Here is a 20,456-nt window from a genome sequence, read left to right as displayed (position 1 = left end):
ACTCCAGCCTTCATTCATTCTTTTATAATGGTCATGACTGGGGAGTCCTTTGTGTCTGTCTCCACCCCCTTTCTTCTTAGAATTTATACAAACCCGGGGATAGCCACTGAACATCGATGTTCTGATCACAGACAATACATAACTACCTAACCAAGCAAGGTAGGCTAGGGAGAAAAAAGTGATACCAGTCGTGCTCTTGGTGATGGTGTTCCTCTTGCCTCAGCCACCTCAGTGCGGGATTCCATTCCTGAGTCACCCCGCCCGCTAGGACATTTTTAATTGAAAGGCCTTAGGAATTGGCTGGTGAGCTATGCATGCCATGGTGGAAATGGCCAGTAGTCTGGCAAACCCAGAGGGAAACCATCAAAAGGCATGCCAGAAGTATTCAAAGAGACAAGACAAGCCATTTAGTGAAGTTGTCTGGCACTTTACATTTTAGTTATCCTGTGTGTGCCCCCTGAATCTGTTTTAACATCTACCTGTACTTACATGGACCCTCTATACTGGTATAGACCCCAGGACTTTACACCTACCAGACAAGCATACCTACTTCATCAGTGCCATCCCATCCCATCCCCTTTTGAGACAGGGTCTTTCTGTATTGAAAAATCTGTTTAGGTTTCTGTGAAAGACATAGAAATACTATAAAAATAAATCTTCATTGTAACCCCAAGTGTGGGATGTGGGGCTGGCTCAGATTGTTCACAACAGCTGATGCAATTTGCCTTGCGCTCTGATAGGGGCACGGCTTTTCTCAGCTGCAGATTGTGGTGGAGTGACATTTGGAATTCTGGGGACATTTCAGAGGGTCTGTAAATGAGGGCCCAGAGAGACAGGCTGGGTTGGTGGTTGGTGGTTGGTTGCTGTTGGATGCTGTTGGATGCTGTGCGCAAAGAAGAAACAAGAAGAAATTAGATATCCTGATGGTGAAGATCAAACTTGCCCCCAAGGAGCTCGATGCCTCTCATTAGCAGGACGTGGTCTAAGGAGAACTTGCCCCTCTTCTGACCCCCGACATTATTCAGGGATCTCTTTCCTCTCTAGCCTTTTTTCTCTCTTATCTAGTGTTAGGGAGTAAGGGTAGAAGAAAATGGATGGAGAAGTGTGGGAAAAAGAACCCACAGAGTATCCAGGAACAGCTACATCTTTCTGAACTGTTTCTACATGCCTTGAATTTGCAACCCTGCCTCTGTTAGGATTACAGCCATGCACCACCATGACTCTGTCATATCTGCAGTCTCTTAAGATTACTGATTAATTTGTCATAATCAAACCCTTTCTCTAAGCATTTTATTTTAGAATAATGTATTTTTACCGTAGTATGAAAAGTGTTCTCTTCCTTCTTTAAAAGGGGAACAAGAATACCCTTGGCAAGGAATAGGGAGGCAAAGTTTAGAACAGAGGCAGAAGGAACGCCCATTCAGAGCCTGCCCCACATGTGGCCCATACATATACAGCCACCCAAGTAGATAAGATGGATGAAGCAAAGAATTGCAGACCGACAGGAACCGGATGTAGATCGCTCCTGAGAGACACAGCCAGAATACAACAAATACAGAGGCGAATGCCAGCAGCAATCCACTGAACTGAGAACGGGACCCCCGTTGAAGGAATCAGAGAAAGAACTGGAAGAGCTTGAAGGGGCTCGAGACCCCATATGAACAACAATGCCAACCAACCAGAGCTTCCAGGGACTAAGCCACTAACTAAAGACTATACATGGATTGACCCTGGACTCTGACCTCATAGGTAGCAATGAATATCCTAGTAAGAGCACCAGTGGAAGGGGAAGCCCTGGGTCCTGCCAAGACTGAACCCCCAGTGAAAGTGATTGTTGGGAGGAAGGTGGTAATGGGGGGAGGATGGGGAGGGAAGCCCATATGGAAGGGGAGGGGGAGGGGTTAGGGGATGTTGGCCCGGAAACCGGGAAGGGGAATAGCACCTGAAATGTAAATAAGAAATACTCAAGTTAATAAAGATTAAAAAACGAAAAAAAAGAAAAAAAAAGAAAGAAAGAAAAGTGTTCTCTTATATCACATACCAGTTTCCCTTGTTGTTAACGTCTTGTATTGACTCATTATTGAACGCACCGCCGCCCTTTTCAGATTCCCTAACTTTTATTAATGTCCCAGGAGTCTCTCTTGGGTATCACAATGCACCTAGTCATCCTGGCTTCTTATCTTACCGCACTCTGGGCCAGAGATTAAACCCAGGACCTCTTCACACATGTTCTACCCTGACTTACACCCCCACCCTTCTTATCTTGTCTTCCCTGGGCACTTTCTCAGACTCACTTGTTTGCGTCTCTCACAGTGTGAACTTGTGGTGTTTTGTAGAATGGCCTTGGTTGGGTTTATCAGGAGCTTTTCTCCTGATTGTCTGGGTTCGTGAGTTTCTCAGATGACTAGTGAAGTGTTAACTTCCATCACACAGCAAGGGCGCACGCTGTCATCCTAACCTCTAAGTCGTAAGCTCTGCTCGAGAACTGTTTGTCAGCGTTGTCCCCGGTCAGTTATCTTCCATTTCCTCCTCCGTCCTGTGCCCTTTGGAAGGAAGTCAGTGCAAGAAGTTTGCCTTTACAGTACGGAGTTACAGTTCACGTGCCTGCGGGAAAGTGACTCCAAGAACTGTTTGGGATCTTTCTGTACTGGAAACTTACTTGTCTGTCCTCCCTTTTTTATGCATCAGTACGGGCTCATAGGTATTTACCTTATATTTGGAGTTATAGTTCAGTTCTGCTTTATCTATTGCTAATATTGTTCCTGTCTGGCCACTGAGAGCTCTGTGGGTTGGGTCTATGTCTTTGTCACATTCTCATTGAGTCAATAAATGTTTTCCAGCTGAAAATAAAATCCTGGCTGCCCGAAAATGCTGTGGCAAAAGTGAGCAAGGCTAGCCTCGGTGTTTGGGTTGTTTTGTTTTGAGACAGGATCTTGCTATATTGATTATACCAGGCTCAGCCCCCTGGACCGAACTGTCCCTCCAGCTCTATCTTCTCATTGAGCTAGGACTTAGTGTGTGCACTTAGGACAGAGGTTTTACAGATTACAGCCCATATGCCACATCTCGACCAAAGCCTCTTTTAGAGCTGCACTACTAGCGATCTAAAAGGCTTTGAGGTTTTTGGTGGTGGTTGTGGATTGGGTTTTTTTTTTTTTTTTTTTTTTTTTTTTTGGAGAGTGGTGTGAGGGTGGGGGCGCGGTTACTTGATTTTAAAAAATTAAATGAAAGGTCAGCAAGATAGCCCAGTGAGTAGAGGTGCTGGATCTGCTATCCAGAGCACAACTTGCAGGTTATCTATGATCTCCACATGCTGGGCCCTGGCACCCTCCTCCCCAAAACAAAATAAAATAATAGATATAATTAAAATGTTTTAGCAGTTCAAAATTATATCAGTTTTAGTGGTCCTTGGATTTGTTGACTTATTGAAAGGGTCCTTCTCCTTGTGTAGCATGGTCTGGCCAGGAACTTGAGAGTCCCCCATCCTCAGCCTCGAGAACTACACGATTGCTCTATCATGCCCAGATTTCCGGTTCGTTATGAATTTCTGCATTATCAGGGTTGTTCCCTGCAACAGCATCGAGTCATTTCGATAAAGTGAATTATTTCCTGTTGCTTGACATACAAACAACTTGACAGAGTTCCGGTGCCACCACATCACATACATAGCTCTGTGAAAAAAAAAATATTTTCAAAGCAGTATGTAAAAATATTAATATGCGTTAACATTGCAAATGAACATATACAGTAGATTTTTAAATTTTCTGTGCTGGGGATTGAACCTATTGCGTGTTAGGTAACCCTTTACAAATCCATTTACATTTTTATTTGGAGACTGAGTCACAATAAGTTGCCAAGTCTGGCCTTGAACTTGCAGTTCTCTTGCCTTGTCCCCTGATTAGCCAGACTTACCTTAGTGTCCCACTAAGGCTGTGACAGATTTTGGTGATAAGAAATGGTGAGATGGCTCAGTGGTTAAGAACACCTGTTGTTCTTACAGAGGACCTGCGTTTGGTTCCCATCAGCCACGGGGTGGCTCAACACCATCTGTAACCAGTTCAGAGTATCCAGAGCCTTCTTCTGACCTCTTTAGGCAACAGGCACCCAATGTGCACAGACTGAGCCATCTTGTCACCCCAAGAATAAGTCTATCTCTTAAGTTCACGTGTCTACCCAGAGCTGGGCCATGTGTCTCTAGTTCAGGATGGCCATTCCTTGGACTAGCGCTGCTCAGAATCAGCTGCTGAGAGAGACCTACTCCAGCCGCAGAGAAGACTGAGCGTGGCTGGCCAAGAGCATCCCGCAGACACCCACACATGTTTGCTGCTTGAGCTTTAAGGTTTGTTCAGAGTTGTCAAACTCTGTTTGCCTCTGTAGTTTTTAAGATTTAAAAAAGAAAGAAAGAAAGATTAGGAGCAAAGGGATATTCTAAGTGGGTATACGGTATCTTCCCCTGGTTAGGCATGACAACCGGATACCCTTGTGGAGCCCAGGAAGAGTGGGAAGCCTGGGTCCAACAGCTCACAACCAAGACCCATACTTTTTAGCTTGTAAGTGGTGTGGCCTTGTATAGATTACCTGCCCTCACTCCACCTGAGCGGGCTGTAACTTGAAAAGTTCCTCTCTTTAAGCCAGGGATTGTTTTCCAAGACAGAAGAACAGTACTGTTACAGGCTGAGTGGGTCCTTCGTGGCGTTTAGGTAGAAATCCAGTACAGACTAAATAAAGTTCTGTCTGAAGCAAAAGCAAGGTGAAGGTTAGAGAAGGAGGTGCAATGACTACAACTGTCCTTCAGGAGGAGTGCCTCTTCAGACCTTCAGAGTCACCTGCACCACTCTCCTCCTGGCTCAGGATCTGCCAGAGCTTGTGTTCCTGCCTCCCCCACAGTCCTACATAGCTACTTCCCTGTGTTAATACTGTAACAAAGAGGTAATAAGGCTCTGGACTAGTTCCAGGTCAGACTTGTCGTTGATGAGGTCCATGGATTGAACCTGTCAGCCTCCTGTTTTATCTGTTGGGAATGACAACCAACTAAAATGAAGGAAAAACAAAAGATTAAAAATGCATTATTTCAAAGAAGAAAGCTTTACTGAAGCAGGCTACAGCTTCGGGTTGGGAGTTTGCTGGCAGTGAGGTGGGAAGGCTCAGGGTCCTCCCATTTTCTTAATCATCTTGCCCAAATGTTTGTCCTTGAGCAGCCTTCACTTACAGTTTTCCTGTGAGAAAGGAAGTGGCCTCTTAGGAACCCCCTCCTACTCTTTATACCCTTGCAGCCTTCCCTCGGTATATCTTTTCTTTTTTAATTCAGTGATAAAGATATTAGCGTGCTTTTCTAGGTTAGGGTTTTGTTTTATGCTTTTTTAATTTTTAAAATGGAGAGAGAGAGACAGAGACAGAGAGACAGAGACAGAGAGAGAGAGACAGAGACAGAGAGACAGAGACAGAGACAGAGAGAGAGAGAGACAGAGAGAGACAGAGAGAGACAGAGAGAGACAGAGAGAGAGAGAGATACAGGTTTACAGGTGCCATATAGGCCGGATATCAACCTTAGGAGTTTTCCTCTGTTGTGCTCCATTCCCTTATTTTTTGAGACAGGATCTCTCACTGAACCTAGAGCTGTGGTTTTAGGTGGACTGGCTGAGCATTAAGTCCCCCAAAGCCCCGTCTCCTCCTCAGCACCCTCCCTATATCTCCCATGTGCCCCTACCCCCACTTCCTGAGCGCTGGGATTAAAGGCGTACATCACAACACCTGGACTAAAGTAAACACTTCAATAAACATTTGGTGTGCTACGGCACTTGGATTTTGTGGTGTTAGACATGGCTGTCCTTTACAAGCCTGTTATCTAATTGAGAGCTTGTTCAACACCCCATCCATGGTGTGCCACGGGTATTTCTCTGCAGTTACTGGTTGCCAGTAGTAAGGAATGGAAGAGAATGTAATAGTCAATTCTCTTTTCCTTCTCTATTCTCAGCTTACTAGTTATTGCTTTGAACTTTAAGTATATGACATAGAGAAAAAGGGACAAAATTGAGGACACTTTTAAAAGTTAGACAGATCTTATTTGACAAATTAATTGCATCATCCTGACTTTCGAGTTCATTAGTTGGGATTCGTTGTACGGAGAGTTGAACCCAGAGCTCACACATGGAAAGCACATGTTCTACCACTCAGCTCTGTTCCCAGCTTTATGCAGGGTATTTAAAGATGACTGTTCCTGAGGCTAGGAAGTCCTTCCACAGGTGAAAGTGCCTGTCACCAAGCCTGGTGGTCGCAGGTCTATCCCTGGAACCCACATGATAGAAAGAGAGGTCCAGCCTATGCCAGTTGCCTGTCACCTCTACATGTGTATGCAGAGTGGTTTGGCTCTGGGTTTTGGGGTTTTGGTGGGATTTTTGTTTGTTTTTTTGAGGTACAGAGGATTGAACCCAAGGTCTCGCACAGGGCTAAACAGGTGCTGTGCTCGGAGCTATTTATCTCTAGACTGTAAACCAACTCTTCTTCCCTATGTCCTCTGTGTGTGTAACTCACTTTCTTTGATGTCCACTTACTCTCAGCTCATGAGTTTATAACAGGGTGTGGGGGAGTGGCAGGAGAGGGATGTGGAGTGTGTGTGTTATTGTTGTTGTTCTCAACACCGGGGAGTCAATATGCTAGAAAAGCATTCTACTTCTGAGCTGTCCCCCATTCCTAGTGTTGAGCAAATACCTTAAAACAAACCCTCTTACTCCACAGTTAGGAAGTTAGCTTTGTTTTTCTGTAATGAAAATGAGGGCTGTGGGACGTATAGCGCTTTCTGACAGATGCCTGCTTATTGGTTTATTCATGTTGGAGAAGGTAGCGTCTCACAGTAGAGCACAGGCTGCCTTTGAACTCAAGTATTTGAGCCTCGGCCTCCACAGTGGTCGAAGTACAGATCAGTCAGCTCCGGAAATCCTTTGTCAGTAAGTCTCACAACAAGTGTGAAATTGTTTTAGAAGCTTGTTTTAAAATATGCATGCCAAATTCTCAAAGCACATTGAGCGCCTAATGAGAAATTGACTTCTGGCCATGCATTATGAATGGGAAAAATTGATAAGCCCACTCTAGCCACTACGGTAATTCAAAAGAGCGTTTGATAATAGGGCGCTTGCCTAGCATGCATGAGGCTGAGTTTCACCCCTAGTACTACAAATTAAAACAAACTTAAAGGGATTGGAGAGATGACTTAGCAGTCGAGAGCACTGGCTGCTCTTCCACAGCTCCTGGATTCTGTTCCCAGCGCCAGTATGGCAGCTGACTACTGTCTATAACTCCAGTTCCTGCAGGCTCCAGACCCTCACCCAGGGCAGGTACATAAATGCAGGTAAACACTCATACATATTTTTTAAAAATCTTAAAAGAAAACAGAGCGCAATGAATGTGTGCGTATATGCATTTCTCGACCTGCTCCAAGTGGTTAAAGGGTTATAATCCCATATGGTGTGCATAAGCCTCATTTCCCCCCTCTTTGCTTTATCCCAATGATTAGTTATTTCATACTTTGATTTGCTTTTTTCTTACCTGTCTTGACACATTTGAACTCTGTAAAATTCTTCTCTGTACAGGAATGAGTGTAGAGTTTATTGCCATATTCCATGGATTAACAGGCATGAGCTTTACAAATAACTGCAAAGCAAATTTATTATTTACAGAGACACATCTAACTTCTAGTTCCTTGTGCTGTCCTTACAGGCCACAATTTGCTTTTATCCTGAAAAATGAACTGATCTAATAGCTTAGCAAACATGCAGTTGCCAAGGAGGACCAGTTATTGTCCTAAAAACCAAGGTTTAGAGATTAACATTTTTAAGTAGACCATGTCTTCCCAGTAACTTGACACCTGATGAAGACGAAAGAGGTCCAGTTGTAACCAGATACAACAGAAGATATCACCATGACCTCCCTTGCGTTCAGGGCCTTAGTTTTCCAAGCTGCTTATAAGCAAGATCCTAGAAAGGAAGGGGAGAAAACCCAGTAGTAAGACAAGAGCCCAGCTGGGCTACAGGAACTCTGGCAGTAGAACAAGAGCCATGAGGGACCACCAGGACTCTAACAATAGGGTAAAGGCCCAGTCAGGAGTAGGGGGACTTAGTAGTAGAAGGGCACCCCACAAAAAAATCCATGTCAATTTATGTGGTAGTTTAAATAAGGATAGCCCCTACAGACTCTTATGTTTGAATGCTTGGTGCCTAGTTGGTGGAACTATTTGGGAAGGATTAGGAGGCGTGGCCTTGTTGGAGGAATTGTTCCAATAGGGATGAGCCCCACACCATTCCCTGTTAGCTCATTCTTTCACTTGTGAATCAGATAAGCTCTCAGCCACTGCTCCAGCAAGCCATGCCTGCCTGCCTGCCTCCCTGTTTTCTGCTGTCTTGTGTTCCTCAAAGTTATGGTCATAGGAACCATGAGCCCTAAATTAATTTCTTTCTTTTTGTAAGTTGCCTTGGTCATGTTGTTTTGTTACAGGAGTAACTAAGACAGCCTACCTCTCAAGTACCCAGGTTTTACACCATGTATGTTTTTAGTATGATTTCAGATTAGGAGAGAGACTTACTGAGAGTCATGTAAAACTAGACTGTTACACAAAGGGAAATAGCTTCAGTGAGTCAGCAGGAAATAGGAGTTGAATTTGAATTTATTAAGGAAAAGAGAGTACATGCTTTAGACTTAAGTAGGAGTAGAGGGAGGAGGTTGAGAGAGGTTTAAGTGTTTTAACAATAAGTGTCTACAAAGAACAGAAGTCAAAGGTGAAACAAAGTTTGAAGCTTAAGAACTATGAACTTGTCTCCTTTTTCTTCTTATCTTAAAATTTACTTTGGCAAATGAAGGTAGTTTATGCATTACACACTGTTCAAGGTTGAGGAAGAGGGAAGTATTAATAAAATGAAACCCAAAGGTCACAGACTGTAAGAAGAGCAAACAGATCTAATTTGTGACACACCGTGTCTTCAAGGAAATTGGAGATGGCACTGGTGGCAGGATTTGAGGAGTAGCAACCATAACTTTTCTTCAAGTTTGAAGAAAATGTATTTTAAGATAAGAGATGTAAGCGTATTAAACTATTGATATTGACCTTATCTTGATAGCCATCTTTCTTTTTGTGGAATTGTCTGAGCCTACTGGCAAATATTCTACCACTGAGCCATATTCCCAGCCTCTGAGATTATCTTGAATCCCCAAATTAGCAAATATTTCAGAAATTTTTAGAGCAAGCTATATGACTTTGTTCCTCTAAGTCATGTTTGTCATGCTTCCTCTGCGTTATCTTCCTGCCACACTCAGCCACTTGCAGCCCTAATGACAAGGGCGATCACGTATCTGGTGAGTTTAGAGTTACTTCATAAAACAATTGGTTTTTTTCTTGTTTCTTTTGTTGTGTGGTCATCTGTGTGACCCATGAGATCAGTTCTGGACTAGTTCCTAACATTTTAAATTTGCTCAAAAACTCTTGACATCCTTTTACTTTCTCTGTTTGTATTAGCAACATAACCATTGATTGGGGGTTGAAAGGCAGGCCTGTTTTTCCTTAACCGAGCAATGTTTACCATCTGGCTAAGGCGCAAAAGCTGCTTACATAAATTATGGCAACCAGAGAACATGGAGCGTTACTTTTAAATGCAGTTCTCCCACTTGCTAGTGATTTAAGGGATGTAAATTATGTCGCCCTGTCTCACATACACAGTCTGAAGCAGAAAATCTGCAACATTTAGTTAGGGCTGGCTTGCAGGTTCAGAGGTTCAGTCAGTCCATTATCAAGGCAGGGGCATGGCAGTGTCCAGGCAGGCTTGGTGCAGGCAGAACTGAGAATTCTACATCTTCATCTGAAAACTGCTAGTGGAAGACTGGTTTCCAGGCAGCTAGGGTGAAGGTATTAAGTGCCTACAGTGACACACCTACTCCAACAAGGCCACGCTTCCTAATAGTGCCAGTCCCTGGGCCAAGCATATACAAATCAGTACACTGGGATAAAAAGGAATCTCAATATAGTTTTATTTGTATTCTCTGATGGCAAGGTTAATTTGCTGAGTAGCCGTTGTACTGTTTTTAAAAATAGGTAATTAATAAAATCCAGAACTAATTTAGTATCACTAAACTGAATTTTTTTTCCTCTGAACACACACTAAATTGGCACTACTAAAATCTAGAAGTAGGGAGCAGGGTTTAAAGGAAGTTGGGTGTCTTTGTAGCTCATTTGCCTGGCATGCAGGAAATGGTCCATCACCACATAAACCAGGTGTCATGGCACACACTTGTAACCCTATACAATGTTTTACAGAATCCTTTTCTTGCTCTAAAAGTAATTTAAGCATAAAAAAATCATTTAAGGGTAATTAGGATACATAAAAGAACTTTATTTTAAATTTTGGTTGTGCTGGGAATTGAATTCAGGTCCTGGTGTGTGCTTAAGCAAGTACTCTACCATAGAACATTTACCCCCTTGATTATCTGATTTTAATCCTTACTAGTTAATTATTCATTTTTTATATTGAGAGAAGGTCTTGCTATACAGCCACTTGACCTCAAATTCCTGATCCTCCTGCTTGCTGAGGGCTGGTTTGTTGTCAGCTGTGCAGCTTGGCAGGGATCCCCTAAGAGCCTGAAAGGCCTCTACATGTATCCTATGCAATTCTAAAGATCGTATACACAGGGCTGGCCTCATACTTGCAATCCTGGTAGACTTGGAACCTTTAAGAACTGGTTATTCTGCAACTAAATTTAAAGTGGGGTGTGTGTATTTGTGTGCACTATTATAGTTATTTTTCTTATTCAGTGAATTCTGTCCTTGAAGAGGAGGCTTGCTAGACACATTGTACAAGCTTGCAGGTGATCAGGAGACATTTATCAAGACTAGGTTGATGGCTCGTGTCTGTAATCCTAGTACTTAGGAAACTGAAGGAGGGTGATTGCTACAAATTCTAGACTACTCTGGGATATATAATGACTTCCAGGCTAGCCTAGCACCAGCTGCTGCATAAGCTACTGTCTCAATGCAAAAAGAAGGGGGAGGGGGAAGAAGACCAAGACGCAAAGCAATAAAACCGAAGGAGAAGGGTCATAGACCATCTGGGTAACAGGGAGCTGGGCTGTGGTTCATTAGCCATTTAAGTTTGTGATGCTTCTCAGAAAGGTGACTACAGTACTTTCGCAGGTGGCTTGGTCCATTCTGTTGGAGTTTGTGGATGTGAGCCAGCGGACATTTAAACCCGAACCAAGAGAGTGAGGTGGCCCCTTCATTTTTCTGTGTCCCCTAGCTCCTAACTACACATCACACCTCTAGCTGACAGCATCAGCTTTTTCACCATGTATTTAAATGTCGTGTGAATACCTTGTTTTGCTCCCATTAAAATATCAGCCATGATCTGACAAGTGCTGGCACTTGGGAGCTTTGTGAGTTCCAGACCAGTCAGGGCTACTTAGTGATACTCTGTCTCTAAAATAACTAAGTTATTTAATTAAATAAGCAAACAAAACTCATTGAATACAACAAACCAAACACCCGGTATAGGTAGGATATTCCTGGTTGTCAGCTTGACTGTATCTGCAATGAACAGCAATCCAGAATTGGAGGGCTCACCTGTGCTCCAGATCTTGAGGCTGGAAAACACAAGCTTCTGACCTGTATCTTGGCATAGAGATCTTGAGGCTAGTGGCCAGGAAAAGCTTAGACCCAGACAAGGTAGTACATGCCTTTAATCCCAGGAGACTGAGGCATGGAGATCTCTGAGTTCAAGGTCAGCCTGGAACAAAGCAAGTCCCAGATCCAGGCTTGGTGGTACACACCTTTAACCTGGGCCACACCTTCTGCTGGAGGCCTACATGGGGACATTGGAAGAAGGAAGCTCCTGTTTGCATTTACTTGCCAGCTTATCTGTTACTAATACAGAAGAGCAGATGAAACAACTAGACTCATGGGACTAAGCAAGCACTAGCTTCTTGGACGTCCCATTCACAGCTGACCATTGGTGGACTGTAAGTCCTCACAATACATTCCCTAAATATAGAGAGGCGTTCCATAAGTTCTGTGACTCTAGAGAACCCTGACTGAAACATACCCACATCAGTCAGGAGCAGCTACATGATGCAGCCTTCTGTCAGCAGGTGGCAGGCTTCTCCTGCAGCAGACACGGCTTTCCAGTGTTGCTGCACTATTAATGTGTGCTGTACATTCATTGTCTGAACACTGTGTTCTCATGATTTCTCTCTCTGTCTCTCTCTGTCTCTCTGTCTCTCTGTCTCTGTCTCTGTCTCTCTCTCTCTCTCTCTCTCTCTCTCTCTCTCTCTCTCTCTCTCTCTCTCTCTCTCTCCTCTCCTCGTATTCTCAGAGATCTGCCTGCTCTAGTTCTGGGGCTGAAGGTACGAGCCTTCCATGCCTGGCAGGTTATGTATCCTCATGTAAACCCTCAGAGTTACATTAATCATTAAGCTATAAATTTTAAACTAGTAAGACAACACCCAGCTGTGGCAGACGTGGTTATCTTCTTGTCATTTTGTTTTATATGCTGTTTGCCTTCTCTCCCTCCCATTTTTTTTTTAATCTACTAGAGTACAAAAGATACAGAACCTTCTTGCGGTGGATGAGGGCTTGCTTAATCTGTTGGTGACTTCCTTCTTGTAAGTAGGTAGAAGTAAATACAAGGTCCTTGGTACCCTTGGCACATCACAGCATCTCATTTGTATTTCCCCACATGCCCTTCTATTTGGGAATTTAGGTTGGAGACAGCATTAAGAATAATACCATAATCTAAGCAGTTGTGGCATATCATATTTGTAAAGGTTTATTTATGTTATGAGTGTTACTTGTGCATATGAGTATTTTGCCTGCATGTGTGTGGCTGACACCTCTAGCGGTCAGAAGAGGGTATCAAATCTCCTCAAACTGGAGTCACGGATGGTTATGAGCCGTCATGTGGGTGTTGGGAACAAAACCCAAGTCCTCTGCAACTGTAGCCAGTTCCCTTAACCACTGAGCCCTTGCTCCAGCCCTCAAATCACCATATTCTTATATGCAGCTTCCTCGGGAACAGCTATCAGTTAGCACACCAGTTGAGGTCTATCTTGTCAAACTGTTAGAATTCTAAAAAACAAATGATTCACTTGATGGATTCTTATAGAAGCAGATAGGAACCATTTGAGAACTCCTAAGGCTTGTAGGCTTGTAGCATGCTGAAATGTAAAACTGAAACTCCCTGACAGTAGTTATGAGGAAGAAGAGGAGGAGGAGGAGGAGGAGGAGGAGGGGGAGGGGAGGAGGAGGAGGAGGAGGACTCCTCAGGTATGATATAAGGCATACCATAATTCCAGCACTTGGGAAGAGGCCTGGGGCTATATAGTAAAACCCTGTCAGAAAGAAAGGGAGTACAGGGAGCTGGGGGAGGGGAGGGGACACTGCATTGGGACTGGAAGTGAGAAGCCATAGAAGTAGGAGCTGAATCTCTGTGATTGAGGGGATGGACTTGAGACCAAGCACATACTGCATCCTATCTTTAATCTCTTGATCCCGTATTGATATTTGATTTGCTTGTATAGGCTAATACAGTATAATTTGTTGCTAGTGCATTTTAGACTTTAGAATCTATAAGTGGAATTGGTCATGTTTCTTTTTCTGTTTTTATCTTGTGACAGTTTCACATATGTAGCCCAAGCTAGCCTGTAAATTCAGCGGTCCTTCCGCCTCAGCTTCCTGTTACAGGCTTGAATTGTCTTTGTGCTAGGAATTATCCCAGGGCCTCTTGCATACTAACTAAAGCACATGTTTTCCCACTGGGCAGTACTGTCACCAATTAGTCATGTTTGTTATGTGTTGTTGTTGGGAGGCCTGAAAATCTTGCTGTGTATGAACTGTCTCTATGTTCTCTGTTTAGGTGTAGCTGATAGGATGAACCAATAGGAAAACCTTCTCTTATCACCTTTATTTAATGTGCCCTATACAAAATAGCAATCTGCAGTAATAGTGTTTCTTTTGAGCAGAGAACAAACTCTATGTTCTGCAAAGTCCGAGATACAAAAACCATCTTTATCTTGTTCTGTTTAGGGCACAGAGATTCTGCTACAGTAATAAGTTTGAGTGATGTAAATCTTGATAGACCAGGACATGGCACTTTTAGCATGAAGCAGGGAAGGGTCTTTAACTGAGAGAAAAGATGTAGACTGCTGAAGAGTGTGTTTGAGTTCCTCAAAGGAAGTTTGGAATCTCAAACCACTCAATTGAAGTTTGGGGAAGGTTTTAGTATCTGTTGGGATGGAGTCCATAGTCCTTCCTCATAATCCACCAGCCACTTTACCAAGTAGGCTGGGCTGGCTGGCCACCAAGCTCCAGGGATTACAAGCATGTGTCACCATACCCAGCTTTTTAAATTGGAGTTCTAGGGACTGAACTCAGGCTCTTGTGTTTTCAGGGCTAACCAAGTCCTAAGAAACATTTTAGTGGCAAATTATGGAAAGTTCTGAATAGTTACTCAAACATACAAGTGGATATCACTTTCTCCATTGGTAAAGATAACCGTGCTTACTAGTAAAATAAACAGACATTCTAGTAACAGTGTCAGAGTGGGAGAAAACAACCTGGCAGATATCCTGACCTAGTCTTGTCCTTTGGCATTGCAGTTCCTCCTCTAGTGCCTGCTGTTAGAGGGATGTGGGTGGTTTCAGCCAGGCCAGTCACAGTGCAGAGATGAAAGTCCACTCCACAGTGCAAGACCCGCCTCTGTGACTTCCAGCTTCTTTCTAGCCCTTCTCAGAAAACAATGAAAAGTCTATGTGAAACAAAACTGGCTTTGTGTTGCTTGTTTTGTGGTTCTAAGGTTCAAACTCAAGGCTTCACAAATGCAAGGTCACTGACTTACATCTGCAGCCCCCAAAAGTGTTTGCTTTCAACTAATTTTTTTGTACATACAGTATATTTTGATCACTTTTCTCCACCAACTCCACCCAGATCCCCTCCACTTCCCTACATATTAAACTGTGTTTATTCTTATTCATTCTCACTCAGGTTCTCCCTCTCTCCCTCTTCCCATTTCTCACTCCATCTAAACAAAGAAAAAAGGAAAAAACTCAGAAACATCAAAATAAGCAGACCAATAAGACAACAAAAAGTCCACAAAAGTACCATTCATTTTGCGTATGGGCGTGTGCATGTGAGTATGTGTGTATGTGTATGCTTGTAGTCACTCAAACACACACAACTGTGGTTTGGGGTTTTGTTCTGTTTTCTTCCTTTTACAGAGTCTCAGGGATGGAACTTAGCTTGTCAGGCTTCTTATCTGCTGAGCCCTCTGATGAGCCAAGCATTCTTAGAGTCTGTTTCTCAAGCACTCTCATGTAAGCCTGTGTATGTAATTGACTGCCTGTGGGGGCACAAAATGATCTAAAAACAACCTAGCTGCTTCTGTACATAAATGGCATAACCGTGATACATGGCTTAGTTACCCCAGATTCCATATTTACCACACGGAGGGGAGGTGTATTGAGTTCTCTCAAGCTAACCTCATTGCATTAGAGTGCCTGTCGAGGGCACTTGTGTGCTTCAGGACTGACAGTGCAAAAGCCCTAAACAAATATTGCCCAGTCTTTGGTAAATCCCTCGAGGAGGGGTTTCTTATGTTTATGTTTTAGACAAGATTTTGCTATGTAGCCTTTGTGGTCTGGAACCTGCAACTCCTCTGCCTCCACTTTGAAGAACTGGATGTGCTATGAAGCACCTGGCTCCCAATTCAGGTCTTGGTATGTTTCTGACCGGGATTCTCTCCAGCTTTTCTGATTCTGGACAGAACCGCTGACTGCCACATTTAAACACACTATTTTCCCCACTCGGGCTATAAAGCAGGCGGTTAGTGCATGGATCCTGTCCTGTATCCTGTTTTTTACTCCCTGTGCTTCTCATACTGAATCCATTGCTGTATACTTAGCCGCTGTATACTTTAACTCCCTTAGGAAATGGTAGAGCCGTGGCTGCTGGGGTGAGGGGGAGCGCCCCACATACGTAGAACTTAGTAAAATGTAGTTATTTATTTATGCATGTCATTTTAGTTACTTATTTTTTTACTTCTTGAAATTAAAGCAGGGCGTCATTTATTCTGTGTAGTGAGCACACCCACAGTAGAAGCTAGTAAAGTTTAGCCACGTACAATATTTTGTTTTAATGTTTCTAAGACAGGCTCTTATTATAGTGTCACCTGGCCTGGGACAGTGGCCCTCGTGTTCCCTCCTCTCAAGCCCTGGGATTATAGGGTTGGCCCACTCCATACAGCACCATTCCTTTCTAAGAATCGTGCACCTGTGTCTCAGGTGTATCACAGTGCGTTCATCTCTCTGATACTGTGTTCGTGGTACTTGGGGTAGGGCCCAGAGCTCTGTACATGCTAAATAGACTGCCACCCAGCTTTGCCCCCTTCCCACCTGTCCTCTGCTTTGTCGGTTTATGTGGTTTATGTTTTGTTACTGCTCTTTGTTTGTTTACTTTTGAGACAGTATCTCATTTAGCCTAGGCTGGCCTCTACCTTTTCCCATTCCCACTGCCTCTGCCTCCCGGGTGCTGGATTGCAGGCATCCATGCATCCATGCATCATCTCTATGCCCATCTCTCTCCTGTGTTAAAAATAACTAGGTGTTGTCATTATGGGTGCCCACAGTTTCTTAGCATTACAAGCAAATCTACAGTCTCTGTGTTTGCAGTTATGTGTACAAACTTTGTGTACAATCATATATCTATAGGGTAAGTTACTAGACACTAAATGGTACTTCAAAGGAGTGTTTCTATCTATGGCTTTTGGTAATATTTCTAAATATTTCTCTAAGAAGGTCTGGAAGTATAACTCCAAATTCCTTTGTTAAAAGAGCTAATTTAGGGTAGATTAGTATTTTTTGTTTGCTATCTTTGAATTACCATCAGTAATTAGGTATAATAGGTCTTCCTCTTAAAGGTATATTTTGTTAATGAGCCTTATTAAATCTTATTATAATAAGATAGCAGTGCCCGGGGCTGGAGAGATGGCTCAGTGGATAAAGCATTCGCCACATGAGACTGGGATTAGGATTCCTAGCACCCATGTGAATGCCAAGTAGGTGTGGTGGCCTACCTGTAATCCCAGTAACAAGGGATGCCCAGGTCACGATGGATAGCTCACCTAGCTGAATAGGCAAGCTGTGGGCTTCAGTGAGAGACTGTCTTCATATCACAGAGGAGAGCAATTGAGAAAGACACCTGAAGATGGCCTCTGGCCTCCACAAGCCTCCACCTCTGTCACCACACAAGGGAATATACACACCCAGCCAGCACAAGGGGAGGGGTGGTGCTGGTGCTGGTGCTGGTGGTAGTGGTGGTTGTCATGGCAACAGCAGCAGCAAGCGGCATGTCTCTGAGTTTGAAGACACACATAGCCAGTGCTGTGTAGTGAGACTTTGTATTCTGCCACCGCCCTCTCCTGCTCAAGGAGAGCTCTCCCAGAGCTCTATGGTAATGTGGGCTTGTAGTTTACAGGTCCTGCTTCAGGAGGCTGTGGAGGCATGAAGATCACTTGAGCCCAGCCTGACCAATCTATTGAGATCCTTTCTCTGAAAAAAAGGACTTGCTACTTCACAAAGTAATTACTAAAATGTAGCCTGACATTAGATATTCAGAACACAGTAGAGAGCACCAGTAGAAAAAATTATTTACATATGAACAGCTTTAACCTTGTTCCTGATGATAAAGTTTCCCGGAGCCTGAGTTCTACCTTATCTAGCAGGCCCTGGTGCAGTGTTAACATGCTGCCATCCAGCTGCTCAGTTTAAATGCTAGACTGGTTCTGTTTTTAAGTAAAAACACTTTTATCGCATTACCTTCCTTTTTAACAACAACAGCAGAAACTTTCATATTGTGTTACCGAGACTGGCCCACATAGACTAAGTGACCTTCCTGCCTCAGATTCTTAGTGGCTGAGACCACATGGACCCTGTTATACTTGCACATTCCAGTTTTATACTGGTCTTCAATTTTTGGCATGATTTTACTCAAATTTACCAAAAGCTGCCGGAAAAATATAAAGAAAATGTAAAAGCCTCCTTCAGCCCCACTGGAGTAAAATATGCATAATGCAAGAGGTACCATTTTAGTCGTGTTTTACTTACTGTTTGGTGACACATTATTGTGCACCCGTTTCCACCACGCACCACTCTTAGAACAGTTCTCATTTAAACACTGGGACTCTGTCCATTTGAGCAACAACAGCTTCCTATCTGCCTTCCCCAGCTCCAGCAACCAAACTTCGTCTTTTCACTTTGTCTTGAAGTAGAGCATCCGCCAGAGGTGTGCACACATCACAGTGCAGTGCAGTCGGCAACAGGAAAGGAGTGGTCTAAGAGTTACGCTCAGAGTTCCTTCTTAGATTGCAGAGCAGTTAGCTACCCGCTCTTAGCCGGCATGCTTTCCCAGCTGGTTAAGTTCTGTGAACTAAATGGTATCAAGCTGAGAGAGCCGGCAAGGCTGTCACCCATAGCATAATAAAGCCCTGTTCTGTGTGCGTGCGTCACAGGACTGTTTGCATAAGGCTTAGTCAAGGCTTTGGGAACCGCCCTCCTTGCACCTTGTGCTATATTAGTGCTTCTCAGACAGGAAGAATTTTCTTTTGCTGGTGCTGCTGCCGTACATAGCTTGTCCGGTTACCTTCAGAGTAAGTGCTCACTGTTCCAGAAGCCATAAGTGTCTTCTATTTAACTTGCCGTGGTTCTGGTTTGGTTCTCTAGCTTATTGAAACTCTAGCCATTTAAAAATATAGAGGAGGAAATATAAGTAGGCTAATCGGGAAATGTGAAATTATTTGTAGTTTGCAAAGGTGTTAAGTGTGTAAAGCTTTCAGATTATCTTGCTCAAAAACTACATTTTATGTGGTCTGATTTTAGAGACTCCTTGTTTAGACACGTGGGTGTTAGGTAGAAGTAAAGTACTCTCGGAAGAAGAGCCTCATACTCACTTGCTATGTGACTCGGTTTTGGACAAAGCCACATGAGTTCATTATTGCCAGTAATAAAGATTAGTATTCATGCCCGTGAGTCTTACCCAGGATGTTATAGACTGCATTTATACTGGTATGTTTTATGAATTGATGAAAGCTAGGTTTCTAATGTAACAACTTGCATATTGAAAGTTAAGATTCAGACATGTAAGAACTGGGGATGTAGTTCAGTGGTAGACTATTTGTCTAATATGTATAGGGCCTCGGTTAGATACCCAGAACCTCCAAAAACACATCCCTGAAACACAGAACATATGTATTACAGTAAAATCTAGAATACTGTCTGTGGCTGTGTCAGATTTTTTTTTCCGAGACAGGGTCTTATATCGTGTGCTGACCTGTAACCTACTAAGTGCTTCCTACAGGTTATCACCTTGCCTGGCTCTGCATCGTGCTTGAGTAGTTGAATTTTCCAAGATTCATATAGCTTCTTTTAAAAATCCAATCATGCAACAGACTGTTGTATAAGCAGCTTGCCTGGCTCTACTGGATACTCACGTTACCTGTGCTGTTACTCTAGGAGAAAGGACAGGACAGGAAGAACTCAGTATGTTTGGGGTCAGCAATGCAGTTTCCATGTGCCTTGGTTTAACGTTTTGAAAAAATGCTACTAGTATTAGAACCGATATGGGTGGAAGACTGGAGAATTACATTCTGAGCTTACAAGCTCTTTGTTTTCACACTTATCCACAAAACCCAATTTAAGAAGATTGGCATAAATTGCCCATCCTGAAATAGACGGCTTTTAAATTGATTTTTTTTCCCTGTTTACTCCCACACTTCCAGTTGTTCAGTTTCAGTTTTGTTTATTGTGTGTGGAGAATGTTTCACTTTCCAGTTTGTGTATATTTATTTATTTCTGTCTGGGGAGAAACATTTAAATGCAACAGGGAAATTGTTACAGTCCTCCATTAAAAGTGAATTTATAATTTTATTTCTATTTGATAATCACCCTAAGAAATTTGACATCTTAATGCACTGAACTTAAGACAAATGGTATTGGTTAGTTGAGAGAGGTGAAATAAATACCAATGAATTTAACAGGGACAGTTAATACTGTTGCCAGAGTCCATCCCATATTAGAGTGAGATGTATCTTTTCTCATGTAAGATACACAGTTTACCACGTAAAGTTCATTACCTAATCAGTGTAATTTTCACGTTTCTGTAAACATCAAAATTAAAGCAGAGTCACGATTTAAAAGCTGTGTTAATCAATTTCTTTTTTTCTACCTTCCTACAAGTCAGAGTGAAGCAAACTTTTCAAAGTGTTCGGTTTACACTCAGATGCTTTCAGGTCTGTTTTAAAGCAAGTAAATTGCTTTTGTAGACATTCCCGTTTTATTAACGTGAAAACTATAGCCTCAAAAGTAGTAACTAAAGTTTTTAGAGAACAAAGTTAAGTAAAGGTCTTACCTCTTGCTTCCTTCTTGTTCTACACAAGCTC

At 43.0% G+C, this 20,456-nt stretch overlaps 1 protein-coding gene across 3 annotated transcripts in view; it reads left to right on the top strand.

Moving 5' to 3' along the window:
• Nt5c3a (5'-nucleotidase, cytosolic IIIA) overlaps positions 1-20,456 on the top strand; it is a 43,011-nt gene that overhangs the window by 1,408 nt on the left and 21,147 nt on the right. The window contains exon 1 of one of the 3 annotated variants that reach the window (XM_006236550.5): positions 13,392-18,668. The exons of the other annotated variants lie outside the window; for them this stretch is intronic. The gene's annotated coding sequence lies outside the window, so the exon portion shown is untranslated. Of the gene's footprint in view, positions 1-13,391; positions 18,669-20,456 lie in introns of those variants that run through there. 3 annotated transcript variants of the gene reach the window in all.

This window comes from Rattus norvegicus, chromosome 4 (assembly GCF_036323735.1).
Source record: "Rattus norvegicus strain BN/NHsdMcwi chromosome 4, GRCr8, whole genome shotgun sequence".
NCBI lineage: Eukaryota > Metazoa > Chordata > Mammalia > Rodentia > Muridae > Rattus > Rattus norvegicus.
This window is presented reverse-complemented; position numbering and strand designations above follow the sequence as displayed.